This window comes from Lathyrus oleraceus, chromosome 1 (assembly GCF_024323335.1).
Source record: "Lathyrus oleraceus cultivar Zhongwan6 chromosome 1, CAAS_Psat_ZW6_1.0, whole genome shotgun sequence".
NCBI lineage: Eukaryota > Viridiplantae > Streptophyta > Magnoliopsida > Fabales > Fabaceae > Lathyrus > Lathyrus oleraceus.
The window spans coordinates 443,187,905-443,200,194 of record NC_066579.1 but is presented as its reverse complement, the minus strand read 5'-3'; the positions used below and the strand labels follow the sequence as shown (position 1 = coordinate 443,200,194).

General features: G+C 26.7%; 5 non-coding genes across 5 annotated transcripts; all 5 read left to right on the top strand.

Moving 5' to 3' along the window:
- The first annotated feature begins 2,391 nt into the window (after positions 1-2,391).
- Positions 2,392-2,464, top strand: TRNAV-UAC (transfer RNA valine (anticodon UAC)). Its single transcript has one exon. It is a non-coding gene; the product is annotated as a tRNA-Val (tRNA).
- A 2,235-nt stretch (positions 2,465-4,699) lies between these two features.
- Positions 4,700-4,772, top strand: TRNAV-UAC (transfer RNA valine (anticodon UAC)). Its single transcript has one exon. It is a non-coding gene; the product is annotated as a tRNA-Val (tRNA).
- Positions 4,773-6,973: 2,201 nt separating this feature from the next.
- On the top strand, positions 6,974-7,045 carry TRNAV-UAC (transfer RNA valine (anticodon UAC)). The gene has a single exon. It is a non-coding gene; the product is annotated as a tRNA-Val (tRNA).
- A 2,204-nt stretch (positions 7,046-9,249) lies between these two features.
- On the top strand, positions 9,250-9,322 carry TRNAV-UAC (transfer RNA valine (anticodon UAC)). Its single transcript has one exon. It is a non-coding gene; the product is annotated as a tRNA-Val (tRNA).
- Positions 9,323-11,522: 2,200 nt separating this feature from the next.
- Positions 11,523-11,595, top strand: TRNAV-UAC (transfer RNA valine (anticodon UAC)). Its single transcript has one exon. It is a non-coding gene; the product is annotated as a tRNA-Val (tRNA).
- Positions 11,596-12,290: the final 695 nt, after the last annotated feature.

The window sequence follows — 12,290 nt, the reverse complement described above, 5'->3', positions numbered from 1 at the left end:
TTTTATCTAGCCCAATCCATATAGTGGAACTTCTGACAGTAGCTCAACAACACTTGATCTGAAAGCTCAGATAAAGTCGCAACCATAAAGCATACTTAGAACTCTTATCCCTGGATGGAACCAAAAGCTATGATAAAAATTGTTATAAAATATCAACATGGAGAAATTAAAATAACACATACACAAACACAAGGACATAACATGGAAACTCCAAATTCAGAGAGAAAAATATAATAGTCGCTGTCAAATGGCAACCAAAGAAAAGACTGTAAAAATTGTTACAACGCATAATTTACCCTCAACCACCCCCAGACCCCGAGTACATCCACACCTCAAAACAAGTACATAATTACATCTCACAACACTATAACACAAGAGTATAAAATCTACATTTGTTGAATATAAAAATATTTATTAATAAAATTATTAAATTATTGTATTTATGTTTTTCTTACTATTATTTAATATTAATATAAGTGTTTCAATTATTAATATCCATCATATGCCATTTTTTTCTATTTTGATATTTTATTATTATTTGCTTTCTCTATTTTGTACTTTCATTCTTATTTTATTCTTGCTTTTTTGTTTAATTTTATAAAACAATTGGTAGATTCATTTAAAAATTAAGAAAAATTATAATCCACAAGTATAAAAACTTCTCAAATAATTTCCACATATCGAAAACCAGTTTGAAAAATTCTGATGAAACTTCTTTATTGACATAATCTTATAGTAGACCTTTCATCAATGTTAATAAATACTCATGTACTGAGCATTAATCATTAACTTATGTAAAAAATAATTATTCTCTCAATTTTATCTAGCCCAATCCACCTAGTGGAACTTCTGACAGTAGCTCAACAACACTTGATGTGAAAGATCAGATAAAGTTGCAACCATAAAGCATACTTAGAACTCTTATCCCTGGATGGAACCATAAGCTATGATAACAATTGTTAGAAAATATCAACATGGAGAAATTAAAATAACACATACACAAACACAAGGACATAACATGGAAATTCCAAATTCAGAGAGAAAAATATAACAGTCGCTGTCAAATGACAACCAAAGAAAAACAAGTGAAATTTTTTACAACGCATAATGTACCCTCAGCCACCCCCAGACCCCGAGTACACCCACACCTCAAAGCAAGTACATAATTACATCTCACAACACTCTAACACGAGAGTATAAAATCAAGATTTGTAGATTATAAAAATATTTATTAATAAAATAATTAAATTATTACTTTTTTTTTTTGTTACTATTATTTCATATTAATAGAAGTGTTTCAATTATTAATATCCATCATATGCCATATTTTTTCTATTTTGATATTTTTTTATTATTTGCTTTCTCTATTTTGTACTCTCATTCTTATTTTATTCTTGCTTTTTATTTAATTTTATAAAACAATTGGTAGATTCAGTTCAAAATTAAGAAAAATAATATTCAACAAGTATAAAAATTCTCAAATAATTTCCACATATCGAAAACCAGTTTGAAAAATTATGATGAAACTTCTTTGTTGACATAGTATTATTGTAGACCTTTCATTAATGTTAATAAATACTCATGTACTGAGCATTAATCAATATATTATGTAATCCTTGTCATATCAGCACATATTTGATTTGAACTTTCCACATGTAAAAAATAATTATTCTCTCAATTTTATCTAGCCCAATCCATATAGTGGAACTTCTGACAGTAGCTCAACAACACTTGATCTGAAAGCTCAGATAAAGTCGCAACCATAAAGCATACTTAGAACTCTTATCCCTGGATGGAACCAAAAGCTATGATAAAAATTGTTATAAAATATCAACATGGAGAAATTAAAATAACACATACACAAACACAAGGACATAACATGGAAACTCCAAATTCAGAGAGAAAAATATAATAGTCGCTGTCAAATGGCAACCAAAGAAAAGACTGTAAAAATTGTTACAACGCATAATTTACCCTCAACCACCCCCAGACCCCGAGTACATCCACACCTCAAAACAAGTACATAATTACATCTCACAACACTATAACACAAGAGTATAAGCGAATTAAAAATAGAAGACGCCAAATACAAGTTTAAAGTATTTTTGACTGATGCATTTTATAATGAATAAATTGAATCCATTATATAGTCTTAAACTCCCTCTTCCTTTACAAAACTAAATGGTGTGAGACTTGTTGAACATGTATATTTTCAATCTATACTAACATATTTTTGGTGATTTGGAAGAATTTAGTCTATTAATCTAAAGAAATTGAGTTCAAATCTTGAGAGATACAATTGTAAAATAGTCATTAGTGTCATTTTAATTAATAATTTGTTTCCATCTCTAATATATATGTATTGAATTAAATTAGTTGAATAACCCAAATGTTGTTGTGGTGTAGTGGTTATCACGTCAGTCTTACACACTGAAGGTCTCCAGTTCAATCCTGGGCAGCAACATATGTATTTATTACTATTATTTCATATTAATAGCATTGTTTGAATAATTAATATACATCATAAGCCTTTCTTTTCTTCCTATTTTTAATTTTTGATCATTTTATTTCTATATTTTGTTCTTGCTTTTTTTCCATTGTTTAAAATAAATGGTAGATTCATTTCAAAATTAAGAAAAATAAATTTCTACAAGTATAAAATCTACATTTGTTGAATATAAAAATATTTATTAATAAAATAATTAAATTATTATATTTATGTTTTTCTTACTATTATTTAATATTAATATAAGTGTTTCAATTATTAATATCCATCATATGCCATTTTTTTCTATTTTGATATTTTATTATTATTTGCTTTCTCTATTTTGTACTTTCATTCTTATTTTATTCTTGCTTTTTTGTTTAATTTTATAAAACAATTGGTAGATTCATTTAAAAATTAAGAAAAATTATAATCCAACCAACCACAACACAAATCACACACACAAAAAACAAGTATAAAAACTTCTCAAATAATTTCCACATATCGAAAACCAGTTTGAAAAGCTCTGATGAAACTTCTTTATTGACATAATCTTATAGTAGACCTTTCATCAATGTTAATAATACTCATGTACTGAGCATTAATCATTAACTTATGTAAAAAATAATTATTCTCTCAATTTTATCTAGCCCAATCCACCTAGTGGAACTTCTGACAGTAGCTCAACAACACTTGATGTGAAAGATCAGATAAAGTTGCAACCATAAAGCATACTTAGAACTCTTATCCCTGGATGGAACCATAAGCTATGATAACAATTGTTAGAAAATATCAACATGGAGAAATTAAAATAACACATACACAAACACAAGGACATAACATGGAAATTCCAAATTCAGAGAGAAAAATATAACAGTCGCTGTCAAATGACAACCAAAGAAAAACAAGTGAAATTTTTTACAACGCATAATGTACCCTCAGCCACCCCCAGACCCCGAGTACACCCACACCTCAAAGCAAGTACATAATTACATCTCACAACACTCTAACACGAGAGTATAAAATCAAGATTTGTAGATTATAAAAATATTTATTAATAAAATAATTAAATTATTACTTTTTTTTTTTGTTACTATTATTTCATATTAATAGAAGTGTTTCAATTATTAATATCCATCATATGCCATATTTTTTCTATTTTGATATTTTTTTATTATTTGCTTTCTCTATTTTGTACTCTCATTCTTATTTTATTCTTGCTTTTTATTTAATTTTATAAAACAATTGGTAGATTCAGTTCAAAATTAAGAAAAATAATATTCAACAAGTATAAAAATTCTCAAATAATTTCCACATATCGAAAACCAGTTTGAAAAATTATGATGAAACTTCTTTGTTGACATAGTATTATTGTAGACCTTTCATTAATGTTAATAAATACTCATGTACTGAGCATTAATCAATATATTATGTAATCCTTGTCATATCAGCACATATTTGATTTGAACTTTCCACATGTAAAAAATAATTATTCTCTCAATTTTATCTAGCCCAATCCATATAGTGGAACTTCTGACAGTAGCTCAACAACACTTGATCTGAAAGCTCAGATAAAGTCGCAACCATAAAGCATACTTAGAACTCTTATCCCTGGATGGAACCAAAAGCTATGATAAAAATTGTTATAAAATATCAACATGGAGAAATTAAAATAACACATACACAAACACAAGGACATAACATGGAAACTCCAAATTCAGAGAGAAAAATATAATAGTCGCTGTCAAATGGCAACCAAAGAAAAGACTGTAAAAATTGTTACAACGCATAATTTACCCTCAACCACCCCCAGACCCCGAGTACATCCACACCTCAAAACAAGTACATAATTACATCTCACAACACTATAACACAAGAGTATAAGCGAATTAAAAATAGAAGACGCCAAATACAAGTTTAAAGTATTTTTGACTGATGCATTTTATAATGAATAAATTGAATCCATTATATAGTCTTAAACTCCCTCTTCCTTTACAAAACTAAATGGTGTGAGACTTGTTGAACATGTATATTTTCAATCTATACTAACATATTTTTGGTGATTTGGAAGAATTTAGTCTATTAATCTAAAGAAATTGAGTTCAAATCTTGAGAGATACAATTGTAAAATAGTCATTAGTGTCATTTTAATTAATAATTTGTTTCCATCTCTAATATATATGTATTGAATTAAATTAGTTGAATAACCCAAATGTTGTTGTGGTGTAGTGGTTATCACGTCAGTCTTACACACTGAAGGTCTCCAGTTCAATCCTGGGCAGCAACATATGTATTTATTACTATTATTTCATATTAATAGCATTGTTTGAATAATTAATATACATCATAAGCCTTTTTTTCTTCCTATTTTTAATTTTTGATCATTTTATTTCTATATTTTGTTCTTGCTTTTTTTCCATTGTATAAAATAAATGGTAGATTCATTTCAAAATTAAGAAAAATAAATTTCTACAAGTATAAATCTACATTTGTTGAATATAAAAATATTTATTAATAAAAATAATTAAATTATTATATTTATGTTTTTCTTACTATTATTTAATATTAATATAAGTGTTTCAATTATTAATATCCATCATATGCCATTTTTTTCTATTTTGATATTTTATTATTATTTGCTTTCTCTATTTTGTACTTTCATTCTTATTTTATTCTTGCTTTTTTGTTTAATTTTATAAAACAATTGGTAGATTCATTTAAAAATTAAGAAAAATTATAATCCACAAGTATAAAAACTTCTCAAATAATTTCCACATATCGAAAACCAGTTTGAAAAGCTCTGATGAAACTTCTTTGTTGACATAATCTTATAGTAGACCTTTCATCAATGTTAATAAATACTCATGTACTGAGCATTAATCATTAACTTATGTAAAAAATAATTATTCTCTCAATTTTATCTAGCCCAATCCACCTAGTGGAACTTCTGACAGTAGCTCAACAACACTTGATGTGAAAGATCAGATAAAGTTGCAACCATAAAGCATACTTAGAACTCTTATCCCTGGATGGAACCATAAGCTATGATAACAATTGTTAGAAAATATCAACATGGAGAAATTAAAATAACACATACACAAACACAAGGACATAACATGGAAATTCCAAATTCAGAGAGAAAAATATAACAGTCGCTGTCAAATGACAACCAAAGAAAAACAAGTGAAATTTTTTACAACGCATAATGTACCCTCAGCCACCCCCAGACCCCGAGTACACCCACACCTCAAAGCAAGTACATAATTACATCTCACAACACTCTAACACGAGAGTATAAAATCAAGATTTGTAGATTATAAAAATATTTATTAATAAAATAATTAAATTATTACTTTTTTTTTTGTTACTATTATTTCATATTAATAGAAGTGTTTCAATTATTAATATCCATCATATGCCATATTTTTTCTATTTTGATATTTTTTTATTATTTGCTTTCTCTATTTTGTACTCTCATTCTTATTTTATTCTTGCTTTTTATTTAATTTTATAAAACAATTGGTAGATTCAGTTCAAAATTAAGAAAAATAATATTCAACAAGTATAAAAATTCTCAAATAATTTCCACATATCGAAAACCAGTTTGAAAAATTATGATGAAACTTCTTTGTTGACATAGTATTATTGTAGACCTTTCATTAATGTTAATAAATACTCATGTACTGAGCATTAATCAATATATTATGTAATCCTTGTCATATCAGCACATATTTGATTTGAACTTTCCACATGTAAAAAATAATTATTCTCTCAATTTTATCTAGCCCAATCCATATAGTGGAACTTCTGACAGTAGCTCAACAACACTTGATCTGAAAGCTCAGATAAAGTCGCAACCATAAAGCATACTTAGAACTCTTATCCCTGGATGGAACCAAAAGCTATGATAAAAATTGTTATAAAATATCAACATGGAGAAATTAAAATAACACATACACAAACACAAGGACATAACATGGAAACTCCAAATTCAGAGAGAAAAATATAATAGTCGCTGTCAAATGGCAACCAAAGAAAAGACTGTAAAAATTGTTACAACGCATAATTTACCCTCAACCACCCCCAGACCCCGAGTACATCCACACCTCAAAACAAGTACATAATTACATCTCACAACACTATAACACAAGAGTATAAGCGAATTAAAAATAGAAGACGCCAAATACAAGTTTAAAGTATTTTTGACTGATGCATTTTATAATGAATAAATTGAATCCATTATATAGTCTTAAACTCCCTCTTCCTTTACAAAATTAAATGGTGTGAGACTTGTTGAACATGTATATTTTCAATCTATACTAACATATTTTTGGTGATTTGGAAGAATTTAGTCTATTAATCTAAAGAAATTGAGTTCAAATCTTGAGAGATACAATTGTAAAATAGTCATTAGTGTCATTTTAATTAATAATTTGTTTCCATCTCTAATATATATGTATTGAATTAAATTAGTTGAATAACCCAGATGTTGTTGTGGTGTAGTGGTTATCACGTCAGTCTTACACACTGAAGGTCTCCAGTTCAATCTGGGCAGCAACATATGTATTTATTACTATTATTTCAAATTAATAGCATTGTTTGAATAATTAATATACATCATAAGCCTTTCTTTTCTTCCTATTTTTAATTTTTGATCATTTTATTTCTATATTTTGTTCTTGCTTTTTTTCCATTGTATAAAATAAATGGTAGATTCATTTCAAAATTAAGAAAAATAAATTTCTACAAGTATAAAATCTACATTTGTTGAATATAAAAATATTTATTAATAAAAATAATTAAATTATTATATTTATGTTTTTCTTACTATTATTTAATATTAATATAAGTGTTTCAATTATTAATATCCATCATATGCCATTTTTTTCTATTTTGATATTTTATTATTATTTGCTTTCTCTATTTTGTACTTTCATTCTTATTTTATTCTTGCTTTTTTGTTTAATTTTATAAAACAATTGGTAGATTCATTTAAAAATTAAGAAAAATTATAATCCACAAGTATAAAAACTTCTCAAATAATTTCCACATATCGAAAACCAGTTTGAAAAGCTCTGATGAAACTTCTTTGTTGACATAATCTTATAGTACACCTTTCATCAATGTTAATAAATACTCATGTACTGAGCATTAATCATTAACTTATGTAAAAAATAATTATTCTCTCAATTTTATCTAGCCCAATCCACCTAGTGGAACTTCTGACAGTAGCTCAACAACACTTGATGTGAAAGATCAGATAAAGTTGCAACCATAAAGCATACTTAGAACTCTTATCCCTGGATGGAACCATAAGCTATGATAACAATTGTTAGAAAATATCAACATGGAGAAATTAAAATAACACATACACAAACACAAGGACATAACATGGAAATTCCAAATTCAGAGAGAAAAATATAACAGTCGCTGTCAAATGACAACCAAAGAAAAACAAGTGAAATTTTTTACAACGCATAATGTACCCTCAGCCACCCCCAGACCCCGAGTACACCCACACCTCAAAGCAAGTACATAATTACATCTCACAACACTCTAACACGAGAGTATAAAATCAAGATTTGTAGATTATAAAAATATTTATTAATAAAATAATTAAATTATTACTTTTTTTTTTTGTTACTATTATTTCATATTAATAGAAGTGTTTCAATTATTAATATCCATCATATGCCATATTTTTTCTATTTTGATATTTTTTTATTATTTGCTTTCTCTATTTTGTACTCTCATTCTTATTTTATTCTTGCTTTTTATTTAATTTTATAAAACAATTGGTAGATTCAGTTCAAAATTAAGAAAAATAATATTCAACAAGTATAAAAATTCTCAAATAATTTCCACATATCGAAAACCAGTTTGAAAAATTATGATGAAACTTCTTTGTTGACATAGTATTATTGTAGACCTTTCATTAATGTTAATAAATACTCATGTACTGAGCATTAATCAATATATTATGTAATCCTTGTCATATCAGCACATATTTGATTTGAACTTTCCACATGTAAAAAATAATTATTCTCTCAATTTTATCTAGCCCAATCCATATAGTGGAACTTCTGACAGTAGCTCAACAACACTTGATCTGAAAGCTCAGATAAAGTCGCAACCATAAAGCATACTTAGAACTCTTATCCCTGGATGGAACCAAAAGCTATGATAAAAATTGTTATAAAATATCAACATGGAGAAATTAAAATAACACATACACAAACACAAGGACATAACATGGAAACTCCAAATTCAGAGAGAAAAATATAATAGTCGCTGTCAAATGGCAACCAAAGAAAAGACTGTAAAAATTGTTACAACGCATAATTTACCCTCAACCACCCCTAGACCCCGAGTACATCCACACCTCAAAACAAGTACATAATTACATCTCACAACACTATAACACAAGAGTATAAGAGAATTAAAATTACAAGACGCCAAATACAAGTTTAAAGTGTTTTTGACTGATGCATTTTATAATGAATAAATTGAATCCATTATATAGTCTTAAACTCCCTCTTCCTTTACAAAATTAAATGGTGTGAGACTTGTTAAACATGTATATTTTCAATCTATACTAACATATTTTTGGTGATTTGGAAGAATTTAGTCTATTAATCTAAAGAAATTGAGTTCAAATCTTGAGAGATACAATTGTAAAATAGTCATTAGTGTCATTTTAATTAATAATTTGTTTCCATCTCTAATATCTATGTATTGAATTAAATTAGTTGAATAACCCAGATGTTGTTGTGGTGTAGTGGTTATCACGTCAGTCTTACACACTGAAGGTCTCCAGTTCAATCTTGGGCAGCAACATATGTATTTATTACTATTATTTCATATTAATAGCATTGTTTAAATAATTAATATACATCATAAGCCTTTTTTTTCTTCCTATTTTTAATTTTTGATCATTTTATTTCTATATTTTGTTCTTGCTATTTTTCCATTGTATAAAATAAATGGTAGATTCATTTCAAAATTAAGAAAAATAAATTTCTACAAGTATAAAATCTACATTTGTTGAATATAAAAATATTTATTAATAAAATAATTAAATTATTATATTTATGTTTTTCTTACTATTATTTCATATTAATATAAGTGTTTCAATTATTAATATCCATCATATGCCATTTTTTTCTATTTTGATATTTTATTATTATTTGCTTTCTCTATTTTGTACTTTCATTCTTATTTTATTCTTGCTTTTTTGTTTAATTTTATAAAACAATTGGTAGATTCATTTAAAAATTAAGAAAAATTATAATCCACAAGTATAAAAACTTCTCAAATAATTTCCACATATCGAAAACCAGTTTGAAAAGCTCTGATGAAACTTCTTTGTTGACATAATCTTATAGTAGACCTTTCATCAATGTTAATAAATACTCATGTACTGAGCATTAATCATTAACTTATGTAAAAAATAATTATTCTCTCAATTTTATCTAGCCCAATCCACCTAGTGGAACTTCTGACCGTAGCTCAACAACACTTGATGTGAAAGATCAGATAAAGTTGCAACCATAAAGCATACTTAGAACTCTTATCCCTGGATGGAACCATAAGCTATGATAACAATTGTTAGAAAATATCAACATGGAGAAATTAAAATAACACATACACAAACACAAGGACATAACATGGAAATTCCAAATTCAGAGAGAAAAATATAACAGTCGCTGTCAAATGACAACCAAAGAAAAACAAGTGAAATTTTTTACAACGCATAATGTACCCTCAGCCACCCCCAGACCCCGAGTACACCCACACCTCAAAGCAAGTACATAATTACATCTCACAACACTCTAACACGAGAGTATAAAATCAAGATTTGTAGATTATAAAAATATTTATTAATAAAATAATTAAATTATTACTTTTTTTTTTGTTACTATTATTTCATATTAATAGAAGTGTTTCAATTATTAATATCCATCATATGCCATTTTTTCTATTTTGATATTTTTTTATTATTTGCTTTCTCTATTTTGTACTCTCATTCTTATTTTATTCTTGCTTTTTATTTAATTTTATAAAACAATTGGTAGATTCAGTTCAAAATTAAGAAAAATAATATTCAACAAGTATAAAAATTCTCAAATAATTTCCACATATCGAAAACCAGTTTGAAAAATTATGATGAAACTTCTTTGTTGACATAGTATTATTGTAGACCTTTCATTAATGTTAATAAATACTCATGTACTGAGCATTAATCAATATATTATGTAATCCTTGTCATATCAACACATATTTGATTTGAACTTTCCACATGTAAAAAATAATTATTCTCTCAATTTTATCTAGCCCAATCCATATAGTGGAACTTCTGACAGTAGCTCAACAACACTTGATCTGAAAGCTCAGATAAAGTCGCAACCATAAAGCATACTTAGAACTCTTATCCCTGGATGGAACCAAAAGCTATGATAACAATTGTTATAAAATATCAACATGGAGAAATTAAAATAACACATACACAAACACAAGGACATAACATGGAAACTCCAAATTCAGAGAGAAAAATATAATAGTCGCTGTCAAATGGCAACCAAAGAAAAGACTGTAAAAATTGTTACAACGCATAATTTACCCTCAACCACCCCTAGACCCCGAGTACATCCACACCTCAAAACAAGTACATAATTACATCTCACAACACTATAAGACAAGAGTATAAGCGAATTAAAAATAGAAGACGCCAAATACAAGTTTAAAGTATTTTTGACTGATGCATTTTATAATGAATAAATTGAATCCATTATATAGTCTTAAACTCCCTCTTCCTTTACAAAACTAAATGGTGTGAGACTTGTTAAACATGTATATTTTCAATCTATACTAACATATTTTTGGTGATTTGGAAGAATTTAGTCTATTAATCTAAAGAAATTGAGTTCAAATCTTGAGAGATACAATTGTAAAATAGTCATTAGTGTCATTTTAATTAATAATTTGTTTCCATCTCTAATATATATGTATTGAATTAAATTAGTTGAATAACCCAGATGTTGCTGTGGTGTAGTGGTTATCACGTCAGTCTTACACACTGAAGGTCTCCAGTTCAATCCTGGGCAGCAACATATGTATTTGTTACTATTATTTCATATTAATAGCATTGTTTAAATAATTAATATACATCATAAGCCTTTTTTTCTTCCTATTTTTAATTTTTGATCATTTTATTTCTATATTTTGTTCTTGCTTTTTTTCCATTGTATAAAATAAATGGTAGATTCATTTCAAAATTAAGAAAAATAAATTTCTACAAGTATAAAATCTACATTTGTTGAATATAAAAATATTTATTAATAAAATAATTAAATTATTATATTTATGTTTTTCTTACTATTATTTCATATTAATATAAGTGTTTCAATTATTAATATCCATCATATGCCATTTTTTTCTATTTTGATATTTTATTATTATTTGCTTTCTCTATTTTGTACTTTCATTCTTATTTTATTCTTGCTTTTTTGTTTAATTTTATAAAACAATTGGTAGATTCATTTAAAAATTAAGAAAAATTATAATCCACAAGTATAAAAACTTCTCAAATAATTTCCACATATCGAAAACCAGTTTGAAAAGCTCTGATGAAACTTCTTTGTTGACATAATCTTATAGTAGACCTTTCATCAATGTTAATAAATACTCATGTACTGAGCATTAATCATTAACTTATGTAAAAAATAATTATTCTCTCAATTTTATCTAGCCCAATCCACCTAGTGGAACTTCTGACCGTAGCTCAACAACACTTGATGTGAAAGAT